General features: G+C 43.3%; 1 protein-coding gene across 1 annotated transcript in view; it reads left to right on the top strand.

Moving 5' to 3' along the window:
* The first annotated feature begins 232 nt into the window (after window positions 1-232).
* The window catches only part of NRK (Nik related kinase), a 101,546-nt gene continuing 76,474 nt past the window's right edge, over window positions 233-25,304 (top strand). Inside the window, exon 1 of the mRNA XM_026061025.1 lies at window positions 233-298. The gene's annotated coding sequence lies outside the window, so the exon portion shown is untranslated. The remainder of the gene's footprint in view (window positions 299-25,304) is intronic.

Genomic DNA, 25,304 nt, shown 5'->3' with positions numbered 1-25,304 from the left:
ATCTTCATTGGGTTGTTTTCTGTAGAGTTTTGAGCAACTTGGCTGAAAACTTTAAAAACAATGTGTTGCTTATAGTATACTGTGTTTGGTTGTTGTTGTTCCCCCATTAGTCTGTAATACAGATCATTAGGAGATGTGCCACAGACATCTTCATTCTGATTGTGAACAGTTCTGCTCCTTTATGAAGTGGTTGCTTTGCTGCAAGTAATGTTATTTCTTCTGCTTTTTGCAGGACCCTGCAGGAATATTTGAACTGGTGCAGGTTGTTGGAAATGGGACATATGGACAAGTCTATAAGGTTTGGATGCGTCTTTAATTTATGATGCTGTTCTTGATAAAGCTTTTTTCCTGAAGCAAAAATGAGCACTGTTTAAGAAGCAGAAGATACTGTCCCAGTAACAGTGTGCTTTATCTCACTGTCTCTTCTGTTCAGTGCAAGATGGTGTCAACTCAGAAACTCTTGCCCCTTCCTTCTGATGCATTTTCGTGTCTCTTGGCTACTGCAGGTCAGATTACTGTGTTGGCTCTTGTACTGACTTCCCTTTGCCCTGTTTCTTCTGTCTTGTGGTTATTTTCACTTCAAAATTATTTAATAGATGGCTGGCACAAATTAACATCAGTGATAGCTAAATTTAGGCTGGATTGGGTGGAGTACCCAATTTAGACTAAAATAGCAGTATTCTGCAAGACAAAGGTGTGAATTACCCATGCTCTGCACGCTAAGAAKTTTTGGGTTTCCATTATTACGTTTGTCCCTGTGATACCAGAGCAGACCTACCAGTCAAGAAATCACAGCAGCAAAGCATTGCGTCTGCCATGACGTGTTGTGTACATTGTGCAATGCACACCTTAAGTTGTAAGAACTAGTCTAGAAAAGAGTTCTTTTGTTGTAAAGCCTTTCTTAAGAAGGATCTACGAAGGGAGAATAGACATGATAAACTAGGGAACTGAGCRTGCATTATTCCGGTTTGGAGAAAGGAGATGGGAAGGAAAAGGCTGCAGCGCTGGCCCATTGGAAGGGCAGCACCGGAGGGAGCTGTCTGGTCTTGAATCTCCCTCAAATCTCCCTGTAGACAAGCGCCTACATAATGAGTGTCTTTATATCCATGCAGGCTGCTCCTGCATTGATCCCCTAATGCATGGACTAATGCAGAAGGAGGACTGTCTTTCTCTGATTCCAATGCATGGATCCTTTTCGCATACACTTGTTACCTGTCGGTGTTTGTCTTCTCATGGCTGATCTGCTGTGATCACATTTAAGTTCCTGTTTGAAACTATTGATACTCTTTCAAAAACTGGAAAAGTCTCTGCTGAAGCAGTTCAGAGGATAGATGTTATTTTCTCCTTTCCCATACTACWTTTTTTTATTTATTTTTATGTCAGAAACAGGATCTTTCTCATGTAACTCTTTGCTGCTGTGATTAAGCCTGTGTTGTTTGCGGGACTGACATTCAGATACTGAGGTCAGGATTGCTAAATTAAAAATAAAGACTTGGGGGTTCATATGAGCGGATTGGATGCCAGTAAAYATTAGAGGTGTTGTTTTCAGTGGAATCACAGAGATTTCCACCGATGAAAGATCCTAAAACTCCCCAAACTGCCTCTGAAACATTTTTTTTTTTTTCCTCATGTCTGGATTTATTTCATATAGGGAGARGAAAATTTTCAATCTAGACATCTTTTAAGGATGTTGAGGGTGAATCAGCTGCTGCTTAATCATGCCAGAAACAGGAAGGAAAAATATAGTTCAGCTTCTCTGCTGCAAAAGAGAATGTTTTGAGCGATCATGCGGTTCACTTGAATATTGGATGCCAGAATGTGTAAGAAATGTTGACAAAATTAAAGATTATACCCACGGGCTCAGTTGGGTTGCTCTCCATATGTGCTTAACTTGTGACTACTCTCCACTGTATATAGAGGAGAGCAGGGTCTGACAGCTCAGGACAGTGGGTGGTTTGAACCTCTGATCGTTCTCCTGCACTTGCAGCCACTGCAGCGCCCGAGCGAGGCACTGAGCAATGGGGCCTCGCAGAGCTGTAGGCATCTGGGGAGCTCCTGGGGGAGCTGGGCGCAAGTGGCTCGCGTGATGGAGAGGTGAATGGGCTGTGTGAAACCCTGGCTCTGCCAAACTTAGCTCTGTGGAAGCGTGCTTGTAACAAAGGCTTTGTTCGTATGAACATGTTCAGTAAGTGAAGGAAGGGTCTTCTGCTGAGGCCTGCCTAGGGGCCGGAGCTGCTCTTTGCGGGAGTTTGGCAGTGAGTCCTGCAGCTGAAGAACGCAAATGAGGACAGCTGATGTGGGCAGATACAAAGTGTGGCCTCCAAACTGCAGGCGGTCAGCTCGGTCTCCGTTTTGAACAGTTTTCGTGCTGTCCAAAGCTCCAGTGTGTTTGCAAATACCTCTGCAGAAGATGCTGAACACCAAAAGAATGTACTCAGAAGTAGTCTCTGTGGTGCTGGCTTTGCAACCAGCACAAAATTCCTGTTTCCTTTGAAGGAAGGCAGCTGCAAATGGCACTACTGCTTCTGAAGTGACCGAAAAAGTTAGGCTATGGTATTCACTTCTCTTTTCACTGCTATGTAAGGTGTCTCTCAATCTATACAATGCTAGGACTGATGGAGCTAATTAGGCAATGCTGGAATCATTCTGTAGTTTGTCTAATCAGAGTATAGGCGTGTGATCATAAATATTTAAGTTATAAAGTAATCACAGTTATCCACGTACTTAGTCATGCCTCTAGTGCATGTGTTTATTCTTCAAAGGCATCAGAATTTACCATACATTCAGAAATAGATATACATAGATGCACATAATCACAACAAAATATGTCCAAGATCACTGAATTGCTTGGTCGGCTATGAAAATGACTCATTAGGCTATATGTTTTGATATATGCAGCTCCATAAAAATAAAAAARATAGAGGGTTCATCATTAAATTTAGAAACATTTTTAGCAACAGATTTATTGAAGGACAATATTGAATCATTCTAGACCAATTCCAGTTCAGTGTCTTTTGACACTGATGAAATGAAAGGGGTATAAATTGTATCCATGATAATACTAGAGCTGTCTAGGGAAGTTATAAAGTTAGGATTTGAATATAATAACTGACTAAAAGCTAGGGGATTTTTTGACAACTTATGTAGTAGTAGGACATAAATACACCAGCACTGGCAATTTCAGCCTTTTGAAAAGTATGAATATTAAAAAATCTGGTGGTGCTCAGAAGTCGTGAGACTTAGTTATCTCTTCAAATGACAGATGTGTTTTTCAGCTAATTGCTTGATTCCAGGRGCCGAAGTCTGGAGAAATGACTCTGAATAAAAGCGTGGAAAGTGGTAGCAGTGGGTTTTCTGTGAAGGCAGTTGAAGGTAGTGCATTGGCTGGCAGTTGGAAGAGTATGAATATTTACTCTTTCATGGTTTCCTCAGGTTTAAAGTGCAGATTAGATAGCGTCCAGTTGCACCGTCTCCTCTGAACACATGTGGGAAAGGGAAGTTTGGAYCTTCCCAGGCACTGGTTGGACTGTCTTCCTGTGGACCAGAAGTGACAGGGACTACGAAGACYTTGTAGGGGAGATGGAGTAACTCTCCAAAGTATGAGAGCCAGTGTTTTTTGGGCTGCTGATTAGTAAGGGCTTTCAGGCAGAGCAATGTTTTTTGCATTGCTTAACTGCAACTCTCATCTGGGAGGAAGTGAGACTGTTGAAGGTGTCAGCCACAAATTCTTGGATTTCACTTCCTCTCCGACCTGCAGCCATGTGGCCTTGGAATTTCTCCTCACAAACAAGCTAAGGAAGTTTGAATCTGGTGTCGTTTGGGGTGGCAGTAACACTGCAGAAAATGATGTAGGAGATTTAATAGGTAACATCTTTTGTATTTACCAGTAGTTATTACAATATTGTGACATTATGGTGAAAAACAGCTGCTGCACTGTAAAAGGTGGTACCTTTGAAAACATTGTGGAGCTAGTATCTATGGGTATATGGATTGGTCTTAGAGTACTTGAGGCTACATCTTGCAGTGTAGGCTTGTCTGTTGAGACCTGACAATGTTACAATTTGAACAGTTCTTTGCCTACTCCCATTACCACTAAAAGTTCCGTTATAGGGATGCTTTGTTCTTTTCCTTCAACGATTGTGCCTTATTGCTATGAAGAGTTTGGATAGTGTTCGTGTATCATCCTCGATGTAGTTGTGATTTTGCTTGTGCTTTTAATGATAGTTAAAGTGTTTGAGTGTTTCTTTAAGGATGAAAATTTTTTTGCAAAGACTTCAGCTCTTAGTTTCATATTCATTGATGGGTGAGTCTGCAGTAGAAGTCAGTGAGTGCAGTAGAAGTAGTGGAGTCTCTGTCTTTTGATTTTCAGTGCTCTGTTTTAATTACAGGGTTATTTTTCTGATGGGTGACTGGAGTAAGGGAGAGTTGGGGCAGCCTGAAGCGGGTGCCATTTTTGAAGAGTTTGGGTCAGGCAAACAACCGCTCTTGAGAGCATGGTCCTATTCTGAAACAGACTGTGGGACTCAGTTCATAGCTTGTTGGGTTTTTTTAGCTAACGAGATAAATAAAACTTGCTGAATTCCTAATCCTACTGTTTCAGCTGTGCTCTGAGAGTCCTTATCCTTCTAAGAAAGTTTTCATGGGCCAAATGAGGTCGTCAGCAGCATCTGCACAAACTGCTAGTTTTCTGATGTTGAAAAGCACCTGACTGGGGCTTTTTACTTCCTTTGTCTTAATGATGCCGATCAGCCCCTTTCCAGAGCCAGTGTTTTTGGTTAGCTTAAGGAATGAGAGGTCAGTGTCTTTGGCACRTTCCCAGAGTTGAAGTTTTTTAAAGTATGATCTTGCAGGTTGATGATAAATTGCGACAGATTTATAGTTGTTTTGTGTACAGAATGATTATATCTTTAATGGAATCTGAGGGCATGGAGAATTTGAGAGGTGCTCTGTTTCGGGATTGTGAGATTCAGAAGGGAGGAGGTGGATTCCCAGTGATGCAACTGATGAAGACAAAGCAGCGCTGCTGCTGCTGAAGCTAGCAGAGGGTGGAAGCCACCCTGCCCTCCGGCAGGGGCTCTGCACGGCCAATAATTTTATTTATTATGTAATCCTATAAGACTCTGGGTACATCTAAAGGAAGCAGGTCTGAGTAAAGAAGTGCCAGTTTTTTATAAAGCAGCTTCTTGGCATTGAATCACACGTCAATTGTTGACATGAGTTATGAATTACTCCGCTGTTGATGTACAGTGGCAGGGGTGCAGTGAAGCATAAATRTGACTTTTCAGTTTATCTTAAACAATTTGCAAGTCTCTTAAGTTCTTCATAATTCATTTCATTAAATGACTGAGTGAAGTAATTGAGACCAAGCAGGGAAAAATTTTAAAAAGCAACGTGGTTTATTTTTCAAGGAAGAATTGGTACTACATGGAAAAAATTCCATGGCCAGGCTAAATTATGAAGTGTGAAAGCCTGTGGACTGTATTGAAAGCCTTAATTGATGGTAGTGCCTCAGGCAGTTACTGGAAGGCTAATTTAAGAAATGTTGCCATTATGTTCAGTGCAATCCACAAGGTGAACATGTATAAGCTGAAGATTTCAAAAACCTCCCTTCCAAGGACTGGTCGTAAGCAGCCACCTTTTAAGGAATGTCTGGCCTTGCTGAGCTGCGATTTCAGAGTCTCCAGACTGCCGCAAGCAGACATTAAAAAGTGTCATATCAGTTCAGGGTATTCTGTTATCATTTTTGGTCAGTTATGGTTTTCAAGCCAATCATAGCTTTCAAGGTGCTAACATTTCAATGAGTCAAGTGGGGAAATCACTTATTTTTTGTAGAAATGACAAAATGCTACTATTCAAGAGCAGTTTGTAGAAGTACTTGTTTGTCTATTTGTTTTCTTTATTTGGGTTTTTAATAGCATAACTGATTATCTTTTCTACGTGAAAAGCTAGTTCAGTATTGTAGGCTGGAACGTACAGAAAATGTACTGCTGCTGTCTACTGGATGGAGTCAACTCGTGTATATCCTTGGTCCAGTAGGGCTAACAAATAATGGAGATTATCTGCTAATCCTGGCAAGAGGGGTCTGTTTCAAGATAGTCAGAGCTTAATGCGTGCTAGCGCCACTGTCATAAGATGTGAAATGCTATGGTACTCATGAACAGATTGCCTTGAAATCTTAAGGTATATGGCTGGGGGGTCACTACATGCACTAGAGTCATGGTTTGGTGTTTCCATATTCACCTTCATGCCTCTGATTTTAGTAACAGCTGTGAAGTCCTCATACTGCTGATGTGTTTCTTTGTGTTCTCCCAGGTGCCCACAACTTCTAAATACATTCACATACATGTCCACRCACTTTTTCTTAAAGCTTCCACACTCTCACATAGGTCCTTTTCCTCCTTTGTTAGAAAGGATGTGGAGTCAGCAGGGTGCCCTTGCAGCAATGAAGGCAAACCATGCCTTGGGCTGCATCAGCTAAAGCATAGCCAGCTGTTGAAGGGATGTGATTATTCTGCTCAACTCAGCTTATGCTAGGCCACACCTGGAATAGTGTGTCTAGTTTTGGTTCCCTCAGTTCAAGAGAGACCTTGAGAAACTGAAGAGAGTCCAGCGGAGGGCAACCAAAATGGTTAGAGGGTTGGAGAACTTGATTTATGAAGAAATGTTGAAGGAATTGGGTTTGTTCAACCTAAGGAAGAGAAGGCTGAGGGGTATCAAATCACAGTCTTCCAGTGCCTAAAAGGTAGTTATACAGAAGATAGACAAGATGTACAAGAGGGCACAGGGCAAGAGGCAACAGGCACAGGTTGTTCATGGGAAATTCCATCCGGACGTAAGAAATAAAATTCTTCGCCATGAGAACTATTAAACATTGATGAGATTGCCCAGAGAAATGATGGAATCTCCCTTGCTGGAAATATTTGAGACTCAGTTTGACATGGCCCTGGGCAGCCTGATCTAAGGCCCTGCTTTCAACAGAAGCCTGGACCAGATGGTTTCCAGAGGTCCCTTCCAGCCTAAACTTTTCTGTGATCCTGAGATCACTTCTTGCTGCTTAGTCAGTTTTAGAGGCAATAGGACACTACTAAACAGATTGCTCTGGCCATTTGATTTTCAAAGGATTTTTTTCACTGTCTGTCAAGTTCTCAGATTTTGGCACAGTGGGAARGTGCCTTGATTAATAAATCTCAGATATTTTGTTATTTTTCTGAGCGTTCCTGAAGGGAACACTTTCTGCCTTTGCAGCATGCACTTTGTAGCTGCAAAAGGCTGGATTCTGTACCTTGGTCTTCCTATTACAACATACAAGAGGCTACTTAAGGATATTGGTACTCAAACTGCTCTTAGTGAGTGTGGCCAGCTCTCAAAGTATTATTGTCTATCTTAAACCATTTGGTGGTGTTTTTATTTCCTAAATCCCCAGCTTCCTCAARTCCTGTGCTTACCTAACAATTCCAGTGTGTTGGTAGTAAAGTATGCTTCTAGTCCATGTGATAGGCCATGCTGAAGATCAAAGGACAGCTGGAACTTACCTAAAATTAATTATTTTAAAATCAATGTTGTGTTTTTGGGGGGAGCTCTCCCATAGTGTTAGGGTTTGAAGTACCGAATGCCTTATTTTCCTGATAGCTTCCTACACCTGGATGGGGGAATGTTTGGGGAGTACAGGAGATGTGAATCTCGGTGGATATGACATACTTACTGTCAAGCCAGCCTACTAGATCCTGGGTGACTGACTTAGAGAATGCACAAAGACATAGTGCCAATGACTTTTATTTGAAATATGTCCTGTGTGTCCGAGGTCTGAATCCAGGAGCAATTTTCTTTTTCATAGGGACTTTTAGAAATATGAGAGGGTTTTTTGGTTTTTGTTTTGTTTTGTTTTTAGGTTTTGTATCTTGGCTTCTCTCCTTAGTTACATGGCGATGCCAAAGTACATTCAGCACTGGCATTTAAAATAATGGATCATACATGCGAAATTAATTAGCAAGTCATAAAGTCGTGGTTCTAGTTAGTGAATATTTCAGAGGAATTCAGTTAAGTTTCTTAAGTGTAGGACTAGCTATCAAAAATAGAAGAGTAAGGATGGAAAAAATTCTCAGCTGTGTAGAGCTTCTAATACTATAAAGGCTCTTTGAGCGCAGCAACGTACAATAATTAGATGTGCCAGATCAGCCATTAGAGAACAGTAAAATGCTTGCAAATAATTTGTAGGCAGGCCTGCCACTTCCAGCCCTTCCATGTTTTGCACCTGATTTTCTGTATGGGAGAGAGCAGTGCATTTCCATCCTTAACTGGTGGCATTTTGAGCTCACATTGCGTAACACTTAAGATGTTGTCATGGGGGCAAGCTATTTTAAGGTAAGAAAACCATGCTAAAAATGTGCTAGTGATCTTCTGAGCACAGTAGGAAAGAATAAGTTCAACTTCTTAAATCCCCACTCGAGCATATGCTGCACTTTAAGCACATAGCTAATGACATTAATTTCAATAGTCCAACTGCTCAGCAGCTTACAGAATCATACCTATGCGAAGACTGGGATCAGAGTGACCAGCACTTTGCATACTGGAGCTTACAATGCCTGACCAACTCTGAAATAGTTCCTTGTCTATATTCTCTGTTCTTCAGAATAAATGAGTGGACTTGGGGGAGAACTTGTGAAAAATGGTCTATTTGCAGTCAAAAACCTCTCCAGACATGTGATGAGCAATTGGAAGAAATGAGTGCAATGATATATAATTTTAAAGAACAGAGACTTTAGTGTGTTGTTTCTAGATGTTTGAGGTAATCCCTGTTACAATTTGCCTTTAGTAAGTGTACCTTTTTCTGAATAAATTATAGGTCTTTAGTGCCTTGCAGCGTACATCATCATATCTCCACCTCTCTAATTCTGACAGCTCCATGTGAATGTTACCTTCCAGATGTTTTAATAATCTGAAAGATGCATGTACATTTTTGAAAGTACCTCTTTGGTACCTCTGGGCTGTAGCTAGTAGAACATAATAAAAGGAACCCATCAGTTGGTTTCCAAAAACACATTGATAGCCTGCTTGTTTCTTTGTATTATTATGTGTATTTCATGGACTTAGCCAGCATATGGTGCAGAAAACTTGACAGTGTAATGAATCAGTCAAAAGAACTGTATGGAGCATGTGCTGCTCTTGTGTCCTTTCCAGTTGTCCACGTAAACAAGATGTCACCTCTGGGTTCGCCAGCAGTAAATATTCTTTCTGAGTTTCTGGCCAGTCTTCAGGTATTTTTCATAAGAATGTCTTGAATTTGTTTATGCTTGAGGAACCCATTTTTGTAAAAGAATTATCCATGATAGTGCTTTACAGTTTACTTTTTGAGCATTCAGCAAGTTTGTTATACTGAGCTAAGCAGTTAAGACCTGCAAGATGGGATCTTAGGGAACAAAGGATCGTTTCTGGTATGTATTTTAGAAAGCTAAAGAATCATCCTGCTCCGAAGGATGTTTTTATGTAAATGGTGAGTGAGGGTCTCCAGTGATCCCATAGCAGTAGTGCTTTGTTGCAGTTGTTGCTCTGGAAAAAACAGAGGCAAATATGTTAGTCGGTAACAAGGCAGGTTCTCCTGCTGAGGACTGTAGTGGATTAATATGTTCCATGGTTTGGACACAGCACTGCATTTGTAATGTGCGTGGACCAGTGATTGTGCACTGGGTCTGTTGCAAAGATGTTCACTTTAGCCCTCCAGCCTGAGCTCTCAAATCTCCTGCTAGGGTGCCTCCTGCCCTGGCACCACCACCTAGAGCTCCAGCCTGGCTGAGCTCCTCTTTGTCCCACGTCTGATTTCCCCACCTTCACCTTGTAGCTTCCCTGGTACCTGATTAGTCTCACAGTCCTCTTTCGGAGGAGAATGGATGATGGTTTGCTGGAGCTGCAAAATGAAGCTGTGGCTCATTCTGCCCTCACTGCTGCAAAGGTGAGCTCATGTTAACTCCTCTGAAGTTGGTCTGACTTGGGTAAGAACAGATGTTGTGAAATAACACTGTAAGAAACAATTGTATTAGAAGCTGCTGAGTTGTAGCTGTAGAGGTGTAACTTTTGCCCTCTGAAGGCCATTCAACAGCAGGTAAAAGCACGGTCCTGCTTGATCAGGAAAGGTTTTGTATGTGGTTGGGACTTGAACTCAGGATAGCACTAGGGACAGAACTGGAGCTCAGCTGCAGCAGCAGCAAGCCCTTCGTTGTGTCGCTTTTCTGGGGCAAGCAGAAGCAAACACCAGTAAAGAGTTGTTTCTGTTGCCCAGATCAAGCCCTGAGCCAGGTCGTTTGCTGTCCTAGAAACCATGTGCTTGATTTATGTCAGCACCGAGGTTGCACAGAAGTCCTCCCAGTCAGGTGGCGAAACTTGTTCCACTGAGGATGGAGAGAGCAAAGCCTGATGGACAGCAGCAAGAGCGAGGGGAGCGATCCGTGATCCTACCCTTCAGTGGCGTTCCTGAGGAAACAGAGTTTAAAAGCCAGTTTTTGTTGTCAGCTCAGGTCGAACAACTCAGTCGTTAGACACAGGCGCAGGTCAGCCCCTTGTCCTCTTGCAATGAAATTTCCAGTAAGTAATTTTAAATCATAATGTCCGTAAATGTGGTAAAACTGTGCTTCTCCTGCCTGGACGTTCAGCTGTTCTCGGGCTGCTGGCCTGTGGCGACTTTCCTGGCCCGCACAACTGTGAATACAGACCTAGGGAATCAAATGAAACCAGGAACTATTTCTCAGCTGTTAGTGGTGTGCTTTTTTGTTTTTTTTAAAGGCCTTGTGAATTGTAATCCTGCCCTTGTAACCTTCCAACACTGTGAAAGGTTTTTAAGATGTGTTTAAAAGCAGCACTTTTCAAAGGTCATTCCCACCCTCTTTTCCCCGATAAAACCCACAGCCATTGTAATTGCTGAGATCTTAGGAAACTACCAAGCCAGAAGCTGTTCCTTGTTGCAGACTGTGTGGCCTTTTCAGTCCCCTACAGGAGTAATATTTTGAGCTAATAGGTAATAGCCAGCACATGGTCTATGACAGTGTTGTTAGGCACTCCCATAATATAAATAATGTGTCTTTTCATAAAGATAAGAGAGGGGTTGACATGGGCAGCTGCAGTTCAGGAGATGCAGCTTTTCTTCTGGCCTCTGCCACTCATTTTTTGCTACTTAATGGGTATGGCCAGCACTTACTGAAGAGCGCTGCTGCCTTGCACCCTTATGGAAAGGGCAGATGTTTGAGGAAAGGATGGTACCGAGCAATTCTGCTTGTGGTGTTGCTGATCCATTTTTTCAAAGGAGCGGAACAACCTAGACTCTGAGCTGCTTTGAAATTCTGGTTGCTTGAAAACACATGAGTTCATTGGAAATGGGGCACTCCTTTCTGACTGTATCTATTAAAACAGAGGCAGTCCTTCATATTTTTGTAAAGCATCTCAGGATTCCGGTTAAAAGGAATTAATGTAATTATGGAGCTGATTGTTGAGAATTAGTTGGCAACCGCGTATTGAACAATTGGCTGTTTGAAAACATAGTTTCAGCAAAATCAAAACATGTTGAGTTCAACAGAAATGTTAGTGGGAAAATTTTAAGACATGAATTGACATTCATTTTCAAACTTTGTTTCAGATATGTCAAAACATTGCATTTCATTTGCTTCATTTCACTGGAATATACATTTTAGTTTAGCAGAACATTTAAGATTTCATAGATTGTCTTTAGGATTGCACACCCTAAAAGAAAGCACTATCAAACTGAACTAATTTGGCATTACTAAAATAAACATGTAAAAATTAATTCATGTATTTCTGAGTTGCATTTGTGTGAGGAATATTTACAACACAAAGTGAAAACAGTTGTCAAAATACTGACATTTTGTTGAGTTTTATGGGATACTGAATTGACTGAATCCATTTTCTGATTCTACAGTTATACAGTTGTTACATTTGATATCAGCATTTTTCATGCAAATTTTTCTTGTATCTCTTTTGTTAAAAGTGGAAACATTTTGAGGAAAAGAAAATAAGAAAAAATGTTTGGTGGCTTTCTGAAAATACTTATTTTACTGAACTTAAGGCACTTTCTAACTTTCTTGTTTTATTAGGCTAAATTTTAGCAAGGATTTTTCCTAGTATTTAAAAATAACAACAAGGGATAACCAATTTACTAATTATTTCTGCTGTAGTAGATTTGTCTACTTAAATCTCTTGGTTTTACTCTTTGCTTTAAACCTGTGAACAATTATACTAAAATATGTAACAAAAGCAATATAAATATGCATATGGTTTAGATAATGGACTCTCGAATGTATTATTCACACAGATTGTCCATGAGGTTGTTGTGTAACGTGGAAAAAGGAAAGAGCCAGGAGAAAATTACTTTGCTTTATTATTTGCTTTTTTCAGTCTAACGTGAAATATTTATCAGAACAGGCATCTTTGAAAACATTCTGCATCCAGAAGCCAAATTGTATCAGCAGATACATGATTATCATTTATTAACATATGGGGTAGAGCTAGGTATTGTGGACCAAAGTATGCCTGGTGCTCTAAAATCCAGGGCTGTGGTGAGGTGTTTGGTTTTCCCTCAGTAGCTGCCAGTGGGGTCCGGTTCTGCAGGAGCGTTTCAGCCATGCCCTGCGAATGAGGACAGGCAGTGCTGACAGGAGATTTGGGTGCCCCAGACTGTTCCTCGGGAAGGATTCCTTTTTGATGAAGGGTGACTTGTTTCCAGAGACATTAGAATGTGTTTTGTCATGTCTCCTGATGGAAGATTGCCAGATTTCTCTGGAGTTTCCCAGGCAGACGCACATTAACGCTTGCTGAGCAAGGGATGCACAGCAAACCCAGCAGCTGTGAAGCACTGGACTCTGGGCATTGCAGATGTGCATGCCACATGCTAAATGTGGTGAATTCAGGATACATTGGGCTTTTTGTGCATGTGTGGATCAGCCTAAGTAGGTCTGACATCTCCCAGATGCGCTGAGCTCCCTCCTCGCATGCTGTGGAGTAGGTGTGCATGTGCATAGTGGGTTTCAGGATGCCTACTGGGATGGTTTCCTAGGCAGGAAAAGAGGATCTGTCTAGAGAAACAATGTACTGTAGCCTAATCTCCAGAGATAAGCCTGAATATAGAGAAAGAATGAAGGAATTAAGAAAGGAAAGTTGGTGCAGCTGTCTTGGACGCTTGAAAGATTTTAGTCGGAACTGTTTCGAGTAGAGGAAGTTGCAAACCAAAGGCTGGAAACTTAGGTCTCTGATCCTGCAAGCTGGAGAATAAAGGTTAGAGAAAGAGGATTTGGGATTCACCCATTCCCATCTTCCCCTCTTCCTTTCTTTGCATCATGTTTTATGTAGGAACCTGCCTGGCAAAATGCTTTGCACAGCCTGTATCTCTTGCTTGCACAATGACATTAGAGGATTTTAATGTTGGCACAGGAATGTGCACCCGTAGACACATGTGTGGTCAGATAGGGACTGGGCTTCTGTGTGTACTGACACCGTCTGTCTAATTCACAGTTCTCTGCCCAGGAACAAATGGAAATGGCCGTGCTGGTCCGGGGTGATGCTCCAAGCCTKTACAGCCCCTGCCCTGTCTGCCATGCGGCTGGCTTTTGGGTGTCATAGTGAGTGGATTAAAGACTACTTGGCTTTCTCAGCTTGTATAGTTGCTGTATCCTGCATTATTTACATTACAGAGTTCTGGCAGGCCTCTCCCTTTTGATGTTATTGATATTAAAACAGAGTAATTCTTCATTTTACAGAGCAGGGCTTCTCGTCCAGCTCCAGCAGGCTTGACTGTGGGGCTCCCAGGGCCTTGGTCGCTCTTGCAGTGAAGGCAGTGATGAGATGTCCCCTGGGAGCTGGGCTGGGGCCTGGTGGGGACCGGAGGTGCTGGTGGAGTTTGGGATGGAGATGACACCCTGCTATATAAACTGCGATTATGAATGGGGAGCCTGACTGGTTGAATCCTGTTGTGTGTAAACACTGCCTGAACTTGCAGAGGGGTTGTCTCTCTGGACTTGCTGGTGTGTATGCCAGCAGTGGATTTTCCTTCCTTTTTGGCCTCCTTGGATGCTAAGTGAGTAACATGAATGTCATTATGAAGTGCCCTGTTATCTAAGCTGTTCACTTCCTATAGATGTGGTGTGATATGAAAAATCCCCTGCGATTGCATGATGTATTTTCATTCCCAGGGATCTCTTTATAAAACTGGGAGCATGATCAGCAGGAGAGATGGGGAGGCTGCTGCTTTTGAATTGTTCCCCCAGAGCAGGCTGCTGCCGGGGCCATTCCCTAGGTGTGTTTCCAGGAGCCGGCAGTGATTTGATAACCCCCATCCAGCTCGTGTCCTCGTTGCTGGGGCCAGTTGTCTTTGCACATCAGACCTCCCTGAAGGAGGGCCTGACCAGCGAGCTGGGCTTGAAATACTTGAGACTGTGCAGAGGGCTTTGCCTCTGGAATTATTTTCCAGTACTGTATTCACCATATCCGTGTTTACCATCAGTGTAACTATTCATTTCTAGTTCAGAGGCTTAATGTTTCTGACCTGCTTGCTCTAGCCATCACATGGATGCTGGGGCTGATACAGAACTGGGTGTGTGCATGGAGCTGCTGATGAAGCAGAGCAACAGCTCTCTTGAGGTTTGGCAGAAAATAGCTTTTTTTTTTTTTAATTCTCGACATTTTTCTTGGCAAAAACAAAAGGAAGCTTTAGCAGGTAGAAGGTTGTTGCCTCACCACAGAAACATGTTCTCGCATATGACTGCTGCAAGGGCAAAACCACTAGCTGAGCCCAGCCCTAACTGTGGCCAATGTTTGCTGTCTCAGTTAGTGATTAAAAATCCTGTTCTCATTGGATCATGAGACATATGAATATTAAGCTTATACCAGTCAGCTTTTTAATCAGTGTTAATTGCTGACTTTCTTAAACCAAATTGTTTTTTTTTTTAATCTGGTAACAGAAATAAAGGGGAATTTCCAAAGAACTCAATGTTAATCTCTCTCTTTTTGTTAAAGCCACCGTGAAATTGCAGAAATAGAGTTATGCAAAAGATAAATGGTGCCCAGTGTGGCTGGACTGATCAGTGGGAAATGATGAACCAAACTGATGCAGGCCAATGAGCATGTCCACACTGAACAAAATTGAACTGGAAGTACATTTCTAATTAAACTGGGTCAACCATGTGTGCAAACCAGGTCTCTAAAGATAAGTATTTGGAGCTTTATTTTTTCCAGTGCTTTGCACATGGTGTCATTTGTTTTACCTATTCAAAGGGGGTGTAAAATGCTAACAGTGACATGCTAGTGCTTTATGCTCACCTTACACTCATTTGATTACAAAGTAAGTGGTGAATAAGGATCAGTGCTGGTGAGGCAGTCCCTCGAGGTGGGCTAGTGACTAGTTTCAGAAACCCATGCTTGTTAGGTACTTGGCTTTCTGCAACCCTTCTGTTACTGAATTTAGTTATGAATATAGTTGTGCAAACAGATGTCAAAAATGCATTTTTTCTGTAAGTCTTAATGGTGCAAACATGAAAACATCTTTGCAGTGTTAATGCTGAAAGCACAGGAAAGTAGCCTGCAAGTACTGCTAATACACAGGTTTGTACATCAAGGTAAATTTTGGAGTTGTTCAGACTTCCTGTTTTTTTGAGGTAAAACAAAATACTAACACTAACAAAATACAATTGCTTGCACATTTGTCTTTAGTTATCCCATCTTCCTCCTCTGACCTCAACAAATCCCAGTTCCTCTGTTGAATCTTTTAGGATTGCGACTACCACGATAACCCCACGTCCCGCATGAGTCCATGGCCACCACCTCTGACCCGACAGCTCTGCAGTGGCCTTCTCCGTCTGTCTGGTACCCGTTGGGTCAGAAGCAGCGTGCCGTGGCTGTTGCGGGTTGCTCGTGCGTTCGCTGGCTGGCTGCGAGAGGAGGGTGCTGCCTGCCCTGCTGGCAGCTGGCAGAGAGCACGAAACCTCCGAGCCCCCTCTGGGCCTTTGACTTTGGAGGCAGGGAGTTTGCCTGGGTTTCCCTCTCCTCTGCTCAGGCTCTGATTTGCACAAAGCCTGTGGGATTTTAGTCATCTCTGAGAGCTCTGTCTTTCTGCCAGTTTTGGTTGAAATGGGCTGGCAAGGTTAAATCGCGGGTGGATGCAAGGACAGCACAATCATGTAAGCCTTTTTTTTTTTTTTTCCTTAAGAAACCTGGCTAAGTAAGCTTCTGTCTTTGGTGCTGGAAGAAGGCTTGCAATTCTCTGTAATTCTGCATCCCTCTGGGAACCCAAAGGTTCAGAACCTAGGAGGCAATAGAGACACTCGGCAGGCAGTTTTTTTGATATGTTGTTTTCTATACTGTTTGATTTTTTTCCTCCTTTTTAAAAAGGCATTTTTGTTGTTTGTGGAGACCTAGCTTGTGATACTTAAATATGTGCATTGGCAATGCTGTAGAGTTTCAGCTGATCTTGCAAAAATTTTCGCCTGTGCTTATTACCAGATTAATCCTAAGGAGCAATGAGCTGTTGGTGGTATATTTTGGCATCTGGATGTGGATGACAGAACGTGCAAAGAAGCTGCCAAAGGAAGTTATTTTGAAACTGGTGGATGATTAAACTTTTAGAGTCATTTTTAATGTGAATACAATTAGAAGAAGATGTTAAAGCAGGGATGCCAGTTTTTAAAGCTTACATTATACCTATAAACCAGGCTACAGATATTTGCTACTCAGCTTTTCTCCAGTAAGCTGGATGCTGAGTGGAACGTTTGGGTTGTTTTGCTGTTTTGTTCTACTTTTTCCTTCTTGACAGATGTTTTGTGATGCAATGCAGCTGGTTGGACTGGCTATTGCCATTACAAGCTGCAAGCAAGGAGGTGGTGTTCAGAGCTGGGAGACTGAGAGCGGGGTTTGCGTCTGAATCACGGGAAGGGATCTGGTGAATATTTGCTGACACTTGCAGTTTTATCAGCTGGACTAGTGGATGTCGGCCTCAGTTTTTAATATACGTAGATACGTGTATGCACGCACATTCGCCTGTAGTACCTTGGACCCCATTGTATGTGGTGCTGTACAGCAAAGATGCCATTTCTGCCTGGGAAAACTTGGTCTGATATGCCAAGTGATGAATCATGAGTGAGAGGAAAGGAATCTAGCCAGATATATGTGCCTGCGAAAATACATGTATTTTAATTCATCAGAATAGCAAGTGTCCTCTGTTCCCATCTGCCCTTCATCCATGGCTTTATGAAGAGAGTAATTTCTGTGAACTTTGGGTAGTGAACTTTACAGTGAACGCTGGGTAGTGGTAACGCAGTTGTTTGTCAGGCACCATTACGCATAGGGACACATTGCCGTAATGGCATAGGTTAGTTTCTCCCGTCCCAAAGTCCAGCTCAAACCTGCAAAGGGTTGTGTGAATGGATTTTCTCCGATGGAGAAAGCATTGAATCTACACACTTTTTCAGTGAAAAACTTGGTACAAGCAGGATTTGTTCTGTTTGAGAAATTTGACCTTTCATGGGACAAATTCAGGTCCAATAAATTTAACAGCAGAAATTCCCACTGATTTCAGTGGAACCAGAAGAGTGTCACTGGCATGCAAGACCACAAGGGTTAGGAGACATGTAAGGAGCTGTTGGGGGGAAGTCCTGTAGGGAACCATCAGAAACTTGACTGGGGCCAGTCTAGTACAGCCAAGAGCAGGTCCCAGGAGAGCAAGTCAGTCCCTGGCCAGTGCAGGGGCTCTGCATTTATTTTACCCAAATGTATAGTTCACTATACAGTGAGCTTCATCTTACACTGAACAAAATGAACCTGGATTCTTTAAACAGGACAAGGCAAAGAGATCAGAGTTTCAAAATCTGGTAAAGCTTTTTCGGAGGTTAGTGCAGGTGGTCCCTTTTGTTACCAGCTCTTCCCATGAGTTAGCTGCTGCTTTTGTTTTACGGGTGCTGGCAATTGCTCTTCAGTGCCGTTTCAGGTTCCTCAGCACTTCAGCTGTAATGCATTTAGCTATTTTCTTGAAATTATTCTGCAGGGTGGGTTTCTTTTTTTTTTTCTCTCAAGAGTTCACTGTTCATTTCTTTCCCTGCCTTGATTGACTTCAATCCCTAAAAGTAATACAGAGAACTGGAAGATATGGCATTGAAAAGTAACTGCTTGTAGCTCTTCAGAAACTATTATTGCCCATCCGACCTTTAATTTGCTCGAGAGGAGAGCCTTTGCCAACTGGGCTTTTGCTCTATTAAGCTGATTAGTTTAGAAAAGAATAACACCAAGGCTCCTTTCAAATTCAGATTTTTCTTTAGGAAAGTAAACTTGGAAGCACAATTCTTTCTTAATTTAATTGGAAAAGCAAGGTATACTTGACTTCTTTTAAGAATAATTAAATAGTCTGGTTTTATTTTAGAAAACAACTTTATACTGAAAATCTCCTCAAACTTTTAACTCTTTCTCCCTTGAGCTTCGTGGACCATCTGGCCAATGGGGTTTTTGAAGAGAATGGGAACTGACTGCTTGCAAGATTAGTGCCGTGTAGTTCATCTCGTACAGAGCTCATTCAGAAATCTGGTGACTGATGTGTTTTTTCACAGACTAATTGTGTCCATTAGCTCCCTTCTTATTTTTGCAAATGATGCCTCACATGGAGCCAAACGGAGACACTGAGAATAGGTGTTCCCACCTCCAAGTGAAATACTGTGTGAAGACGTGTGTGTATGTGTGAAAAATAAGACCTTTCTTTGGGCAAATCTCAGATCTGCTAAACTCAACAGCAGAACTCAGTAGATTCAGGATTTTGCCTTCAGGATTCACCTCAGGAAAAGAGAGTTGTAGGAGGCTAGTTGTCATGAAGTATTTAAGGAAAGGCTCAGAGACCAGAAGAGAAACCCATCAAATGCCCCACAGATTTTTAGTATTGCAGCACCTGTGTATTATTTTCGCAGTGCATTTTAATGCTGCTCAGCGCACTGGCTAAGGGGCCGCCTGTCCCCTCCAGAGCCATGTTTGCTCTCTCACACAGCTGTATGTACAGAGACACATATCCACGTGCCATTGTAATCTGTGCAAGAAAAACACCAGCAGAACTGGAGTGAAAAAGTAAATCACCTTTAAAATTATTGTAGCTGCAGTCATCTCTGCTAGAATTTTCTGTCAGAGTTGTATACTCTGCTGGCCTTAAATTCCATTTAAAAAAAACTCTAAAAACCACAATTTTAACCTGTGCAGAGCCTCATCCATGTTCTGCATTGTACGCAAGAGAAAATTCAACTGAATTACAACATTTATTGCACACAAAGGATTTTTATCACAATTTTAAAAAATTCAGTGATACAATTACCGAGAGTTTATATGTGCATGCAAAGTTATATTTATGTGGGAGAGCAGACTATTAAAGCCTTCTTTGTTAGGGTGAATCTGGGAAAGCTGCATTACTTCCAAACTTATAACACGAATTTCATAACATGGGACTCATAATTGGTTTGTGCAGCTTGGCCTTCAGAGCTTCATGGTGGTGGTGAGCCAAGAAAACCTCTCCTTTGGATTCCTGCTCCAAAAGGCCAGCCACCGCTCCGCTGACGTAAAGTCAGACCTCCGCTTCCTTTTAGCGGGATGGGGCTGGGGAGGCACGTTTAACTGGTTGTGGTGTAGCCCAGAAGGGATGTGCTGCGTACAGATGTCCTCTAGTTCCCTGCATTTCTGTAAATGGATGAGTCAGGCAGAGAACATTCACTGGGGTGGAGGAATTGCTACCTCACCCGAGACTTAGTTTCTTGAACAGGTCTTGCACTATGAAATGAGAGGTTTCCAAAGCCTGAGTGTTTTTTTTGTTGTTGTTTTTTGTTTTTCCCCTAAACTGTTTGTTTTTCTGGATGAATAGAACTTGGGTGCCACAGGCCTCTGCTTTCATAAATCAGCGCCGGGCCGCGCAGGTGTGGAGCGGAGCTGGCATGGTGCCAGGGCACTTGCAGCCAGCCCGCCCGCGGCAGCGAGGAGCCCGGCTGCAYGGTCCCAGCGGCCGGCCCGCGCGCCTCCCGCTGCGGCACCGCTGAGCCCTTCGGAGGAAGAAAGGCTCCTGTGTTTGCGAAATCGCCGCTCTCTTGGCACGGCTCGATAGCAGCATCCTTGTATGCTTGCATTTCTGAGGTTGGGAACCCTACAGTATGTTTCAACAGATGTTAAGAGGCGTGACAAATGTTTAAACCCAGGATGAATGGCAAGGCTGTTTAAACCGTTACTTATGTCAATACTGAAATTTAGGCTTAGAGAAATCGGGTTTTATGTCCCAATAAATAAAATATGAGGAAGGAGGATAAGCTGAGCAGCCTGCTTTTCACACCTCTCCTCCCCTTCACTCTCTAAATTGCTCTCTAGATCTGCATTTAGCCCCAAAACATTGCTTTTCTTTCTGCCCCRGTCCTGGCTGCTGTTCAGGGTGCTTGGCTAAGCGCAGGCTTTGCTGCGGGAGCACGACGACGTCCCGTGGGAGCTGAGGGGCCTGAAGCACGCCCTGAAAGTTGAGCAGCTGGCTGATTTCCTGAACGGAGGACAACAGGAATTTGGGAGAGTTTTAATCTTCCCCTCAGACTTCCCTGAAGTATTTCCAGATATGAAACCGTGTGGGCCAGGTGCAGCCCTGTGACAGGCAGCGGGAGCCTGGTCCATCGCCAGGAGCAGCTCCACCACCTACAGCCCTGCCTGTCGGCAGTGAGCGCAGCCCCAAGCGCAGCAGCAGCTGGTGGCCTGAGATGTGGCTGCAGGAGCTACGTGCTTCAGTGAGCTGCAGCTCCGAACTGCCCTCTGTTCTCCGCCAAGGGCTAGGGTGTTTTTTAGCATTTCTTGGGAGGAATGCCCCTGGGCTTCGTTCCTCCACGGGCTGGCAGGTGTATCAGGGGATCGCAAAGCTTTCGGAGGAACCAAAGAGGTTATCCTTGTCCCGGTTCTGCATGCCTTTCGCGTTGTTTGGCAACTTCACATGGCAGTAGGACTTTAAGTACCATGTCTGCATTTCACTGAGTGCCGGGGAAGCCRCGGGGATGGGTACTTCCCAAATTCCCCTAAATGAGCAGGGGAGAGCGGGAGATTACACTTGCTTCTGATAGCCACCCTGATTTTGAATAAGCAGTGGACAAAATTACTTTCTCCATAAMATGACTAGTCTTGTATTCTCACAAGTGCTTAGTATTTAGCTTGACCTTGCTAACCGCAATGTGAATTGCCTCAGTGAGGGTGGGTTTCAGCTAGTGCTGATGCTTTTGAACCCCCCAATTGATCTCTGGTTCAGTCTTCGATGATCTGGCAGTAGCCTTGAGTGGTTCGTATTTTGCATAGGGCTGGTAGTCTGATCAAAACTGAATAACATACTGGTATTGCAAAAACGTAGATATTCAAATACATATTTGTTAAAGGACTTCAATCCATTCCTTTGTTTCATTTTCTTTTCCCACTGGTCTGCAGTCAAACACAGACAAACATTAGGCAAAGCAAGCAATCTGCATTTCCACTTGTACAATGGGAGGAAATAGGAACTGAAAGGATTTAAAAAAAAAGAAAAAAAAAAGACACAGAAACTGTTTCTGGTAGCTGAGTGCCTCTTGGGTTTTGCAGATAATGAGGGCTGTGGTATAGTCATTTGCAGCAAGGGTGAAGAAATGTCCTTTCTCTCCAATGATCAAGGTTGTTYTGCCCAGTATCATTCAAATGATCCTGATTCATCCCTCCCGTCTAGCCTGTGTGGACTTTGCTAGAGTTTTAAATAATTGATAAAAGTTAGATGTTGTAGTCTCTTCTCTTGACTAATGTGCTGCTATTTTAATATATAGGAAGCCCTATACTGCTGCTAACTAACTGTCTTCTGTAGTGTTATGAGTTAGTGACTTTGTTTGTTTGTTTGTTTGTTTAAGCATGTGACATAACGGTTGAGAGAAATTCCAAATTTTTATACCTTAAACTTTATAAAGTTAATATTTTCACTTCAGATGAGCACAAAATATTTATCTGTTTCTGAGACAAGAGAAAACAAAGCTGGGGGGAAAAGCAGTGGGAGTGGTAGAGTGGCCTGCTTTGCGCAGAAATAGGGCAGTGGTGTTTGCTAGGAAGAGAGCTCATTTTTCACTGCATATTCAGCTCATTTTTGCTACATATATTTGCTAATCTTTACAAAATTATCCTATTTTTGGTTTGGAATGCAGTGTAACATCTTAATTTTTGAGTAATTTTTCATTTTTTTAATAAATAGTATATAGCTCTAATAATTCTTCATTAATGTAACTTACTTTGCCTTATAGTCTACTGAATGTTATTAATTAACTTTCATTCTCTATATATCTATGTGCAAACTTGTTAGATTYTACTGTTAATGTTTTATGGCTTCAGTTTAGGGGCATGCTAAATAGTGTTCAGCTTTATAGTTTGGCCTATATTTCTTCTGAGAGTGTGATAAATCTTACCTAACTTCCTGGAACATATCCAATGATAAAGCAGTATGAGAATTGACATATAGGAAAAAAAACATGTAAACCTTGAAGGGCATGTCTTGATTATTTACAGTGTATTAATATTTATGTCATTGACCACACTGGCCAGCTGTGGACAAGGGTGGCCTTACTTTGCACACTTTATCTTCCCTGATAAGAAGATAAAAGCCAGGTAAAGATAAAGATAAAAGCCTGGTAAGAAGATAAAAGTTGGTTCTGAAGCCAACATTACATTTAAGTCAATCAAGCAGTCCTGGTTCAACCTAAGACTTTGGTTGGTGGCATCTAATGTTAGCCCAAGAGCAATGGAGATGCTTTAGGTTGCTGAAGTAGCAACTCAGGAGCTTGCTCTAGTGCTGCAGTCTGGGCTTTTTGCTCTTGCTATCACTGCGTTAATGGCAGACAGCTATCCCAGTGCTGTTCAAGGAGGGTGCTTATGGTGGACAGGGAAGGGAAAATATTTTCTCCAGTTACTGCCCCAGCAGGAGCGTTCGTACTATGTTGGCTAAGTGTTTGGGGTGAGATTTAGGACTGTCTGGAAGTTGGGTGCTGAAGGGAGGATGTGTGTGAAAGGACAACTTTGTTGCATCCACATCATCAGCATTGCCTGGAACAGAAACAGTGTTCAGGCGGTGCAGCTGGGCTGTGGTTTTGCAGAAGTCCCTGCATCTTGCGCTGCTGGCGTGAGAGCAGTCACTTACAAGGAGGGTGTGCTACAGCTGGGACATGGCGCTAAGGGTTATGCCAGAGCTGACCTGGGGCAAGGCCTGGGCTTTCACATCTCAGCACCTCTCAGTATCACAAAAAAAGGAAGAAATGGTCTAGAGGAATACGATAGTTTGATTTACATCTCTAGAATACAGTAGACGTTCAGAGACACTGTGACAGAAGTGTCACCAAGACTTTGTAATGCCAGTCAAAGTAGACTTWCTGGAGCCATAATCATCACTGAAATCCAGTGCTAGTTTTCAGTGCATGAACTACCCTGAGCTCTGCCTCAGACCATTAACTAGCAAAAACAAGCTATAAACTTCCAAACTTTTAATATCTTGTTCCTTGGTATTTATTCCTGTCCCATTTAAATTTTCTCCTTACTACTGTTTTTGTAGCTGGAAGGCTCCAGGTATGACTGCAGTGGTTTATCTCACGTCCTTCCTCTCGCCTCTTTTGGTACCAGCGGCCAAGAAGAGGAGCGCAGACCAGTCTTCCTGGCAGAGCTTTCCTTTAAACTGTCATAGAGTGACACTTCTCAGCACCAAAACGCTGCAGCTCCAGGTGTCCAAACCCCGTACACTTGTTTACATTAGTCAAGACCCCAGGGAACAGCAGGATGTCCGCTGTGGGCAGCCATGTGCTGGAAAACAGTGGCTGTGTCTAGACTGCAGTGAAAGGGCAGTATATCTGCCAGTTTTATGCTCTTGGCATCCTCCTTCGTGCCCTGGGGAGCCCACGGCAGCTGTGCTGGAGGCTGTTCGTGCCTACCCGCAGCCTGAGCGATCGGCAAGGCTGGTGCTGGCAGGCCGGCTCCGGGGCTGGCCTTAGCAAGCATTGCTCATCTCTTCTAAAGAGCTAGGTCGAAGCAGAAAAGACCTCTGTAGGTGGAAGGGGAAACAGAAGGATCATGACTTTGTTAAGGTCATGTGGAACAGAAAATGGAGTTTCCTGAAGCCCCGTGCAGAGTATTGTTCGTTTGGCGCATAGTCCCTTAAAGGCTTTCCTTGTGTTACCAGGATGGAACGGGTGGTGAGGAGAGGGGCAGAAGCGTGGGTCCCATCCGTCGGGGCCCGGAAAACCGAGCTTGGCGGTCTGTCAGCAACCGCAGGGCCCCACACTGATTTACCTGAGATGGGCTCAAATTTCAAAGTTTGCAAGTGGGTTTTGAAAGGAAACCAACTGGCTGAAGTTCCCTTGCAGTAACAGCTTGCAGCTAAACAGCTGGGCCTTCACCCTGCTCTCGGAGAGTGGGTGGCAGCAGGCTGCCTTAGCTATCCTGCGAGAAGAGCCTTTGCATGAAAAAGTCCTCTGGCCCTGCAAGCCTTCTCCACCTTGAACAGTCAGGATTTTCTCTCAAGTACAGACCCTAGAAGTGCATGTAAGGTCCTGGGAGTGGTATCTGCCAGCTTTCTGGATTACATAGGCAGGCAGTACTGTCTGAAGGGTCACCTGGGACTTGCGTAGCCCCTGCAGAGGTGTTTCCACCTGTTTGTGCCTGTGTGCAGTGTCCATGCACTGCACGCGCAGTGTGGCTGATTGCAGTGTGTGTTTGATGTGAAATTGCCCTGGGCATGAGCACCAAGGTGAAAGCTGGCAAGTGCAGAGGCTTCTGGCATCTCTGAGATATCCCTGCACATAGGAGTCTTGCAGCTTTGCCAAACGCTGCTTTTAAGGGAGGAAAGGCTGAGGTTGTGCTTCTGGCTCCAGAAGGGAAATGGAGACAGATGAGGGGACTTTCACGCGGTCAAAACTACCAGCCGTGTATTGTGCTGGGATCCTAGGGCAGACAGCCGCTGTCCTTCGCATGCACTTTTTTCTGCTGCAGTTAAATGGGGACAGCTACATCAGACAGACCCAGAAATGTGGAAATAAATGAGCACCTGTTGCCAAAAAGGAAGCGTGTGATAGGACTGCTGCAGGCTGCCTTGGCACCGAGCGCAGCATTGACACGAGAGGAGGGGAAGGGGATCAGTCACAGGACATCTGCTTTGCATGGTCTGTACTTTAAATTGTCCGTTTTGGACCTGTCAGATCACTAGTGGAGAGACAGCCCTGTGGAAGCTGTTGTTCACTCCTAGGAGGAGAGGGGTGTGCAGGATGTGGGARGGAAGTTACCAAACCAGA

This window comes from Apteryx rowi, unplaced genomic scaffold, assembly GCF_003343035.1.
Source record: "Apteryx rowi isolate R43461 unplaced genomic scaffold, aptRow1 scaffold_174, whole genome shotgun sequence".
Taxonomy (NCBI): Eukaryota; Metazoa; Chordata; class Aves; order Apterygiformes; family Apterygidae; genus Apteryx; species Apteryx rowi.
Note: the sequence above shows the minus strand (reverse complement) of the source record. Positions and strands in the feature narration are given on the sequence as shown.